This window comes from Macrobrachium nipponense, chromosome 17 (assembly GCF_015104395.2).
Source record: "Macrobrachium nipponense isolate FS-2020 chromosome 17, ASM1510439v2, whole genome shotgun sequence".
NCBI classification, from domain to species: Eukaryota; Metazoa; Arthropoda; class Malacostraca; order Decapoda; family Palaemonidae; genus Macrobrachium; species Macrobrachium nipponense.
This window is the reverse complement of record NC_087210.1, coordinates 75,839,117-75,851,616: the sequence shown is the minus strand read 5'-3', so window position 1 is coordinate 75,851,616 and position 12,500 is coordinate 75,839,117.

The following is a 12,500-nucleotide window of genomic DNA, read 5'->3' as shown; positions in this document are numbered from 1 at the left end:
CGGTATGAAAGTGTCACGAGTTATTATCCAAATTTCAGGAAACATAATAAACCATTTCAGGAAACTATATAAAGTCAACCTCACAGAGGTTTGAGGATGCTTTCATTTTATCTTATTATCCGGATCTAAATCGCCGTAAATCTAATAATTCTTAATTAATCTCTCTCAGGCAATGCAGCAATTTCGGGAAGAAATGAAATCTAGAGGCAAGAAATAGCAGTGATTTAACAAGATGTGAGATTTTTTATTTTTATGTTTATACGAAGATAGTTTAATTTAAAATTAGGGAAAATCTGAAAGATTTTTCCTAATTTTGATATTACTTTCTTTCCATGTTTATACTAAGAGAGTTTAAGTGAACTATTTTCTGGAAGATTTGTCCTAATTTTGATATTACTTTCTTTCCATGTTTATACGAAGAGTTTAAGTAAACTTTTCTGGAAGATTTTTCCTAATTTTTAAGTAATATCATAAAGAAAACGTTTTATTAGTATGTAATGTCTGCAGTTCATCGTAAAAGAAAATAAAAAGAATTTGGGGTAAATTAAAGTCACCGTTATCCAAACTTTACGGTAATGCAAACATTCTATAACGAATACTTGAACGTCAAATTAATAGTAGAAATTACACTTTCACTTTAACAATTTAGCAAATTTAGAGGCATAAAAAAATCCCTTTAATACCTAAATTTTAAGGTACCACGAAGAAAACATAACACCAACACACACATGAAAATCTAAGAGAAAGAGAAAATGGACAATCTTCTCCATTTCTTCATTGATATGTAAACCTGAAAACAACCAGAGTCATTATATCATTGATAATCCTTCATAAGATTCCCAAGCATGAGTCACTGGCCGTCCTGCTTGCCTGCCAGGCTGCCTTTGGCTCAATTCATGAGATTCCCAAGCAAGGATACCATTGTTCTGACTGCTTGTCTGGCTGCCTTTGGCTGTATTCCCAAGCAAGGTGACCAATGGCCAGCCTGCCTGGCTGCCTTCGGCTGCCTTCGTGAGATTCCCAAGCAAGAATACCAATGTCCTGCCTGCCTGCCTGGCTGCCTTCGGCTGCCTTCATAAGATTCCCAAGTAAGGAAACCAATGAGCTGCCTGCCTGCCTGCCTGCCTGGTTACCTTTGTCTGGCTCCATGAGATTGCCAAGCAAGGATACCAATGTCCTGCCTGCCTGCCTGCCTGCCTGCATTTCGCTGCCTTCATGAGATTCCCAAGCTAGAATATCAATATCCTCCCAGCTCGGCTGCCTTCATGAGATTCCCAAGCAAGAATACCAATGTCCTGCCTGGCTGCCTTCATGAGATTCCCAAGCAAGAATACCAATATCTTGCCAGCTCGGCTGCCTTCATGAGATTCCCAAGCAAGAATACCATGTCCCGCCTGGCTGCATTCAAGAAATTCCCAAGCAAGGAAACCAATGACCTGCCTGCCTTGGCTGCCTTTGGCTGCCTTGCCTGTCGACGGAGCGCATTAAAAATGGAACACAGCGATGGCCGCCGATAGTCTCGGGCTTCGCATTGAAGGAAGGTGCTGGACACGGCGGAGGACGACAGTGATTGACAGGCAACAGGGAACCCTCACACGTCATGACCATCCGACCCACAAAGCATTGATTAAAAAACGCCACGGGGAGAGAGAGAGAGAGAGAGAGAGAGAGAGAGAGAGACGAGAGAGACGAGAGAGAGAGAGCATAGCTTGTATAAACTTCCAGTAGAGTACTAGCACGCACAGCAGAGAGAGAGAGAGAGAGAGAGAGAGAGAGAGAGAGAGAGAGCATAAGCTATGATAAAATTCCGATAAACTTACTGGCGGACGCACGCACACAGACGTAAAGAAAAGGAAATAGAGAGAGAGAGATGAGGCGAGGAAGAAGAGAGGAGAGAGAGGACGAGGAGAGAACGAGAGAGAGAGATGAAGAACTGTAATACTAAATTGATAAAATTCAATCAGACTTATTAGCACACCACGCACACAGACGTTACACATACATACATACACACACACACACACACGGAGAGAGAGAGAGAGAGGGAGCTTGTATAAAATTCCATCAGACTTACCGCACACACAGACCTCAAAAGAGAGAGAGAGAGAGAGAGAGAGAGAGAGCTGACGAATCCACACGCACACCCACACACAGAAACAAAGCTTGTTTAAAATTACAAAAGAATTAAAATCACTCACAAACACACGCAACAAACGCACGGCACCACGCAACGCCACACTGCCGCCGCGCGCCAAATGCATCTAGAGAGAGAAGAGAGAGAGAACGGAGGGAAGGGGGGGGGGAGAGAGAGAGCTGATGAATGGTTTCATCCCCGAAGGAGGGAGGATTACTTCGTGGAAGCCCTCCCGTTTTTAATAATGATCTGACTGTACATATTTTGCCAAAGCTCCGATCACTCACGTCTTCTCTCTCTCTCTCTCTCTCTCTCTCTCTCTCTCTCTCTCTCTCTCTCTCCAACGGGTAAAGAGATCGACAGAAAGACAGGCAAAAGAAGGATGATCAGGTAAAATAAGTAAGGTAGCATTACCATTATTACCACATATAAGCTTGAAGAATGTTTTCCCTTATGACTTTAAGGCAAACTTTGAAAAAGAAGGAGTTGAATAATGCCGAAATATGAATAATGATAATGTTATGCACAGTCCATGGTTACAATGTTACCTATAAATCTATAAATCTCATAAGATATAACGGCGCTCTTACAACTAACAACGGCAGGAATTCCGAAAACGGTAGTAATGACATAAAAAATACTAAGTAAAGATAAACAAATTAATGCCGAAATATGAATTATGATATTAACGCTTATCTGCACGTTCCATGGTTTTTATAATTATTGCCTTTGAAATTCTTCCATAAAGATTAATAACGGGTGCTTCTTTACCACGAAACAACAACAAGAAATTGCAAAAAAAAAAAGGAAAAAAAAAAAAAACAAAAAGTTAGTAATTGGTGTAATAAAAATACATAAAAAATAACATTAAAATAGTAGTAAAAGAGAAGAAAACAGTCAATGGCATCACGGTAACTTCTTATGAACAATATTAATTGTATATAACAACAGTTGTATAATTGTTAGTGCCTTTGTTGACGGTTGTAGTCTCTGCGCTTAATTTATTCCATCGACTAAATAAATAACAATATCTCTGTTCATTAAGTAAAGGAATCAATTATTCAACGTTTCCTTCACGAAAAGAAATAAAGATAGTGGGGAAATAAATCACGTTAAACAGGAGCCTTTGTAAGTAATTATTAAATAAATGAATGAATGTAGGAATGAATGAATTTGCAGTAACGTCTTACGAGCAACTGAAGCAACAATGACACTGTAACTATCAATGGCGGCAGTTAAGTCTATCTTAGTTTAACCAGACCACTGAGCTGTGAACGGCTCTCCTATGGCTGGGCCGAAGGCTTAAAGAAATTTCTTTTTCAAATACGATGGCTAGGAACCTTCTATTGGAGTTACATAGCAAAACGGGACTTACAGCTTATTGTGGGATCCGAATCACGTTATTTCGAGGAATTAGTTTTTAATTATCAGAAACAAATTCCTCTGATTCCACTCTGGCTGAGCAGGGAAGCGGACTTCGGACTCCCAAATCGGTAGGCGAGCACATTAACCACTTGTCCAACGCGGAACTTAACGGGGGCTATAGTAGTGGTATAGTAGTAGTTATAGTAGCAGTAGTTGTGGCAGTTATTGTGCTGACATGAGAAGAGAATTTTTATCACATCACCGTGATTCATATAGTACATGAATTAAGCTATGAATGTCTTAATATCCAATTCGCTCTACCTCGGAATTAATATATTTTCATATATGTTAACCGAAAGGGAATTTTTAGTTGACAATAATTTCGTCCTCTCGTGGGTTCGAACCAGCGCCCAGCGGACTGAGGAGAAATCAGGACTTCAGTGAGTACCGACTCGGCCAACTTAAAAATTCCCCTTTGGTTAACATAAATGGAAATATATTAATTCCGAGTTAGAGCGAACTGGATATTAAAGGACATTTGTAGCTTAATGCATGAGAAGAGAAATGTGAAATCATTTCAAAGAAAATAAATAAAACACAACGAAGAAGAGTTTTTAAAGAGACAACCATAGCATTGGGGAGCCGTTTCAAAGGCATATCCCACCCACTACTACTACTACTATTCCCGTTTTATGAATGGTAAAACGTTGGGGGACCCTTTTACCTTTTTATTAGTCAGGTAACCCCTTCCAATTCCTAACTCCCCCCTTCCCCACCCTTGCCCCACCGGCTAAACAATCCCCCGACCAACCTACCACAAGTGAAACTGTGAAACCGTTGGAACAAAAGCCTTCCTTTTCGTTTACCTGCGGGAAACTCTGGCCAGCGAATCGAATTCATGAGAATTTTGATTTTTTTTTTTTTTTTTTTTTGTCTTTTGTAATAGAATGCCTACTGAAGTTTGTGTTATATGGTAACTGCTGCATTTAAGTATGTCTTAAGTTCCAACTTCCTTAGGGAAAAATCAGTTTCATCGAAGAATCCTGTTTACTAGAAACTAATTCAATGACATGTTTAGGTATCTCTCTCTCTCTCTCTCTCTCTCTCTCTCTCTCTCTCTCTCTCAAAAAAAAAAAAAAAGGCTATGGAAGAATTAAAAAGCCTGGCAAAGGAAAAATCATAGTTTCCTGGAAGAACTCTGTTTATAAGAAACTAATTCACTGACATATTTAGGTCTCTCTCTCTCTCTCTCTCAAAAAAAAAAAAAAAAAAAAAAAAAAAAGGGGCAATGCAAGAATTACAAAGCCTGGCAATAGGGGCTTCGTTGCCTTAAAAAGTTCTCAGACGTTTTCAAAAGGTAAAAATTCCACAGCTCAGCAATTAGGCCTATATCTTTTACTGACTCTTTATAAAGTTGACATTAAAATAATAAATAATTTCAGCAGACATATTCCAGGATGACTAAATGCAACACTAAACATTGAAATCTCTTGTGAAAAGACACCGCTGCTTAGTGCAATGAGGTCTCCCAGATCAGAATCAAGGGTAAGGTGAACCAAAAATTAAAAAAAAAAAAAATCGAAAAAGTCTCGTTATGTAGATCACTGTAACGCGAAACTGGGTTCGTGTAGCCCTAATAATGCCGCCGTCAGCGTTCGGGAAGCCAAACATGATGCAGAAAACAGCTGCTGAAGTAACGTTATAACATGATCTATTTCATCCATCACGAGAGAGAGAAAGAGTTCTAAAAGGACACCTGTAGTATGGTTACTCTGAACTGCCTCACGATTTACTGCCACTAAATGCATACGAATCAAGATAGAATAACGTAAAACATTAAGAAGTAGCAGATAGTCTGCCATTATGCCTTGCTGACAAGGAATCACCTTGCCAAGTTTCATGTCACGAGTCACAGAAGCTGTTCGGATCTTAAAATCAGTATCGCCATAATCATCCATGAGCTTAAATGATTAACTTACGACGATTATTTAAATGAAAACACGATGGTTTCTGAAGATAAAATCCTCTGTATAGCAACTTTGTCGGAATAGAAATGTGATGAAGGATTAGTTTCATATAACATAAAGAGGCTTCTCACAGCGTCCTAGATTTGATCAAAACATAGGTGCAATCAAAACCACAATCATTCATGAGGTTAAATAATTAACCTTAAAATCCTACGCTTTGAAGGAAAAGACATCGGTTGAAGGATTGGTTTTATGTATCATAAAGGCAAGGCCAATAGAGTATAGGCCTTGCATAAAGGCTTCCCACAACGTCCTTAGAATTTATCAAAATCTAAATTAAACTTTTTTGGTGTTTGTTAGATATTAAGATAAATTGTCAACAGTTGGGCTAAACGAACAAGGAATAGGGAAAGGGAATAAAAGTAGTGTAGGAAGAAAACAGGATGAAGACGCGGGAAGTAATTAAGAGGAGGAAATTGGATACATGGCGAGGAAGAGGAGAGGAAATTGATGGAAAACCAGGAAAATAGAAAGAGAGAGAGAGAGAGAGAGAGAGAGAGAGAGAGAGAGAGAATGGAAAATATGATGCTTTGGTTATGGAATTACAAAAATTATTCTGAGTAATTTAGATGAATACAAGTTAAAATATCTGCTTGTAATTAGCTAGTATTCCATTTGATAAGAGAGAGAGAGAGAGAGAGAGAGAGAGAGAGAGAGAGAGAGAGAGAGAGAGAGAGGAAAATATGATGAATTGGTTACGCTAATATGATGCATTGATTACGCTAGTTATAATAATGATTTTAATACGGATGAAAATATGCCACAATGTCTGCTTGTTTTTGGCTATAGCATTCCGTTTGATATTCTAGATGCTGTCAGCGCATTAATCCCTTCCCCACCAATCAGCGACACCCCCACCCCCCTCCCGACAACTCCACCACGGTCAGACGGGTAACGTGACCGCGTCCGGATCCTCTTGATGCGGGCTCGAATCGTGCTACGGACATCACAATTTTTTTATACATATTCTTTCATTCAATTCTTACGGGCGGCTCTATGAGCAAGAGCCCGTTCTGGCATAAGGTCAGCTTAATCTAAAACAACATTCCATCCTGGTCTTAGGCTTTGTAGCGACAAGCGTATCTTAAAAAGTGTGAAGAAATCGGGGAGTTTCTAAAGAGGTTCTTGTGGTTATGACAACTACACCCTTGCTATGTTCTACAGGCATTAGGTTTATTTAATAAAAAAAAATATATTTGAAAAATCAAACTTATATTTTAATAATGAGACCAGCAGAATCAAGGAGACTTTCTTCGACGTTTACCAAATTGAACGCAGCTGCATTAACCATAAAAAAAAAACACACAAATGAAAATAAAAATAAGAGGAACTGAATAAACTTTACAAAAATATAAAACAAATCAAAAAAGATACATCGAAAATAATATTTCAGGAGTTGATAGCGAATTCTACACAGATGCTAATTCGCGTAGGCGAGTTCTTTTTACAGTTCATTCAACTGAAATATCGAATGTTAAAGGCAAAGGACCTGCCGATTACCGTCAGAATACGCACAATATATATACATATATATATATATATATATATATATATATATATACTATATTATATATATATATATATATATATATATATATATATATATATATATATATATATATGATATATGTATATATGTATATATATCTATATATATATATATATATATATATATATATATATATATATATATATATATAGATATATATATATATATATATAGTATATATATATATAGATAGATAGATAGATAGATATATATATATATATATATATATATATATATATATATATATATATATATATATAGATAGATAGATAGATAGATACATATATATATATATATATATAATATATATATATATATATATATATATATATATATATATATATACACATATGCACACAGAGAGAGTGAGGAGAGCGTGCATAATAAATTCAATCCACCACTGGCTACTGACAGGGAAGGCTGTCCCTCAGAAGGACAATTAATCTCATTAATTATCTCGAAGATGGCTTCAGTGATAGCGACGAAGGAAATTAATACTCTCTGATATTACACTCCCACCCCTTCCCCCCCTTACAACACCCACGCCAAGGCCGAATGGAATGGCGAGGGTGGGGGGAGGAGGAGGGGGAGGGTTTCCCCACTACGGTGACGAAGAAGCAAGGGACGAAGGGCAGAAAGCGAGGGGGAGAAAGAAAAAAAGGAATAGAAAGAAAGAAATTCCAGGGACTGAACCTATGGGGGTGTAAGATTAATGACTGATAAGAAAGGCGGCGTTCATTGTTAAACCTGCTTCTCGGAGCCGGGGTTGGGGGGGGAGGCGGCGTTTTTAGCGCCGACTCCATGGCGTTTCCATGACCAAATAGTAACTCTAGATCTTGATGGGGGTGGAAGCGATTTGTATTATTAGCAGGTCTCTCTCTCTCTCTCTCTTTCTAAAGTTTCTTTAGCCTTATATTCTCCTTTTACCTCACATTTTCTCAGACGTATAATCTCACGACTGGAACGCGAAAATATCTCTCTCTCTCTCTCTCTCTCTCTCTCTCTCTCTCTGTGTGTGTGTGTGTGTGTGTGTGTATAAACCTTTTTATTTTACCATTAATTCTAAAATGTTCAAAATATATTCCTTCTACCTCACATTTTCTCTTGACTCTAGTCAAGCGAAAACTCTCTCTCTCTCTCTCTCTCTCTCTCTCTCTCTCTCTCTGTGCGTGTGTGTGTGTGTATAAAAGACATTATTTTCACTTACCAAATTACTATTCTCAATTAATCTATTATTTTCACTTAAATTATTATTTCCACTTACCAAATTATTTTCCGACTTCTTTACATTATCTTATCTATAAATGATCACGTCCAGTCACGTGACAAGAAAGAAATGCTCTTGTCACAAGAAAAATAGTTATGAGAACCAACCATATATTCGGTGGCGATCTTTGGGGCCGTTATGACTCCAGTATTTAAATTTTTGCAAACAATTCAAAATTGAAATATAATGAATACTTTCAGCCTTTCTTCGGATAAAGAAAAATGTTGGATTGTTGACAATGCTCGTTCGGAATCTGGATGTATATGGAAACTACGTTATTCTGAAATTTCTGTCATTTAGAAGTTTAGCAAAGAGCGTTTTGATAGTGTGATATTCAGCAGAGGAGAATTTTAAATACTATTAACTACAGATATAATTTGAATCTTATTGATAAAAAGGCCCATACGCTGAGTCCATTCTCATGAAATGCGACTTACAAAAACTAATTTTATAATTTATTTCATATACTGCATCTTACCGAATACAAGAGGAATATTAATTCTAATCACGATATAAGAAATGTCTTTAAAACCCTAAAGCAGTCGACAACACGTCGCCTATAAATGCAAAATGAAACTCAATTGCACTACAAAATCAATCAAACATTAGATCATCATTGAGTACGATATACAACTGACGTCTGCTGGTCTTAAAAACGCCGAAGTTAGAGAGATGTATTATACACACTGTTTGATTAGAAGGAAAGTGCAATAATCATTTTCATTTCTCATACGAAGAATAGCTAAATTCAACATACGACTGACAAACCACCTTCAAACTTTTATGATTAGAAAGAAAATGCAATAATTATTTTCATTTCTTATACAGACAACTAAATTCATCAGAGACCAATGAACCACCATCGAGCTTCTATGATTAGCAAGAAAATGCAATAATTGTTTTCATTTCTTATACAAACGGTAAATTCATCAAAGACCAATGAACCATCTTCGAGCTTCTATGATTAGAAAGAAAATGCAATAAGTATTTCAATTTCTTATACAGACAACTAAATTCATCAGAGACCTATGAACCACTTTCGAACTTTTATGATTAGAGAGAAAAGGCAAAAATTATTTTCATTTCTTATACACACAACTAAATTCATCAGAGACCAATGAACCAACTTCGAGCTTCTATGATTAGCAAGAAAATGCAAAAAATGTTTTCATTCCTTATACAGGCAACAACTAAATTCATCAGAGACCAATGAACCCCGCTCAAATTGCTACCAAATCTCCCCATACAAATATATATAAACCCCAACTTCAGCATCCCTTAAACGGCGCCCAGTTGAAAACTGCATCTCTTTGAAAGACTTTGGCAAAACAATGAATGCGTTCAGTGCAGTTAAAGAGAAGATCAAGAGGGGGAAAATAGCTGAAAGGACAATCCACACCGGAGACAAAACGAAACTTTCCATTTCTATTGAAGGGTAATGGAACGATTTTTTCTTGGCGATTTCAGGATTTCGTTCGCCTTCTCAATCTGCAACTTAAGATGCGTTGAATTGTTTCAATATCCCAGTTACAATGCGATTAGTTTTTCAGTATTTCGAAGATTAACAATCATGATTATCCATTTTCATGAAATTAAGAAATTAATACTATCATAATCATTATTTATATATATATATATATATATATATATATATATATATATATATATATATATATATATTATATATATATATATACAAACATACATACATAGATAAAAGGCCAGAAAGTAACTGAGTAATCGAAGCTTAAAGGATATCTTAAGCTAATGACTAAAGAATTCTAACAAAACGGAAGTGGCTTTAAAGTGAAGTAAATAAAAAAAAGAATGGATCAAAACTAAGTAAAATTTGAAACTACAAAAAAAAATCTAACTTTAAAATAAATGCTGCTAAAAAACATACGAGTCGAAATAAAAGGATCCCAACATGAAAAATAAATAATATATTAGATATAAATAATAGTAAAAAATAAAGGCCTATCATAGTCGGAAGCTCTAGCAAACAGTCAAAGACTTCCCACGGAAACTATCACCATCAACACAACAACAACAACAGTAACAACAACTCCAAACAACAACCAGGCCCCTCTAAACAACCCGTGATGTTGTGGGCGTGATTCGCCGTCATCCAGACATGTTATCATCGTTCCCTCTTCTGCCAGCACACTAATCTCTGCTCTTTCGTCTCCTTCCTAGGTGCAATTTCCCACTTTTATCTCTGACCATAACACTTTATCTACCCCCTCTCCCCCCTTTTGTGTTGAGATATTACGTTATCAGCAGCGATGGATCTTATCATCATTTATCTACGATGGTATCTCGTAGGCCTGCCATCGGTCAGGTGTCCTGGATCCTTGCCTAGTTACAGACATTAGAATAGAGTTTACAGGAACGATATATGTATTATATATATATATATATATATATATATAATATATATATATGTGTGTGTGTGTGTGTGTGTGTGTGTGTGTGTGTGTATGTGTGTGTGTGTGTATACTTGGAACAAGTATTTTCCGTATTTTGTTTATTCTACATTTTCAAGTTCATACTGAGTAAAATTATGTAGTTTTACAGAGCTATATATATATATATATATATATATATATTATATATATTATATATCTATATATATATATAATGAAATCCACGTAAGAAGGCGAGTGAAAACCGGGACTTGGAACAAGTACTTTCGTAGTTTATTCTACGTTTTCAAGTTCACAATGAGTAAATATGTAGTTTTACAGAGCTTTATATACACACACGTTTCCTAGGCCACTGGTCGTCAGATCATAGGTAGGGTGTGGTCCTAACAGCTTCATGCCACAATACTACTAAAACCTGAAGGGGCAGCAGCTTTCGGAGGCCCTTCCAAGAGGAAAAGTCGTGCTTGTGGTTTACTTAAACGTTGAAAAAAAGTCTATGACAGAATCGATAAGGAGGCAATGTGGAAGGTGCCTAGACCTTGGTGTAGAGGGTGTATGGTAGAGAAGATAAGTAACTGATGATGGAGGCTAAGCATGTGTGAGATGTGTGAGAAGATGTAAATTGGAAAGTGACTGGTTAATTGCAAAAGTGGATCTGAAATAATGCTGCATTATGGCTTCATGGGTGAATAATATTAAGCTTTAAGGATGGCATGATACGTCGAGCTGAGAAAGGAAATTATGGTAGAGATAAGTAACTTCTGATGGAGGCTAAGCATGTGTGAGGAAATGTAGATTGGAAAGTGGCAGGTTTGTTGCAAAAGTGGATCTGAAGTACCTAATGGTGCGTTATGGCTTCATGGCTGAATAGTATCATTATGGATGACATGATACGCGGAGCAGAGAAAGGAAATTATACATAGGTTCAAGGTTATAGAGTAGGAAAATTAGCAATAAATAACATGTAGAATGCTTGATGTCACAGATGAAAGACTACAGATTCCGGAAGAAAAAAAAAAAACTGCATAAACGAGCGAAAGAGTTAGAATTTTTTTGCAGGCTGAAGCACATGAACCGAGCTGACAATGCATCTATTTCAGCGCTACCCATGATAATATTGCCTTTGAATACGTGAAACTCCGACCACGTTTAGTTGCTTCCGATCTTAATTATGTCTTTCAGCCTTTTGGAAATCTCAACACAAAACACGCAGAGATTAAAACTTCAGCACAAGCGCGCAAGTTGCGTAGAAACCAACCGATAACACACAAGGCGTTAAGGTCAACAGACCTCTCATATGAACACAACTTCGACTTACCACAACAAAACCAGAGATAGGAAAGCAAACAGCACAGAGGAGAGCGTTCAGTTGATCTCGCGGCAAATGAAATGAAAACGCTCTTGAACAATAGCTGACTTTAGTCATACATCATGAAATTAAACTTCTCTCTCTCTCTCTCTCTCTCTCTCTCTCTCTCTCTCTCTTTTGTACGTCCACCATTCGCCACAAAATAACGGCTATGCTGCCAAAACATCTAATATGAAGTGAAAAACTGGCACTTTGTTTCTGCACGTCTTTCTTTCTCGGTGTCTGTCTGTTCAACCAATTCACCTGTCTATCCCCCCCCCCCCCCCCACAGAAAAGGTGCTTTAACGTTAAAGTGCTTTGACAGCATAGGCAATGCAGCAAACTCTCACACAAACATACAAACACACGCATACACATGCACAC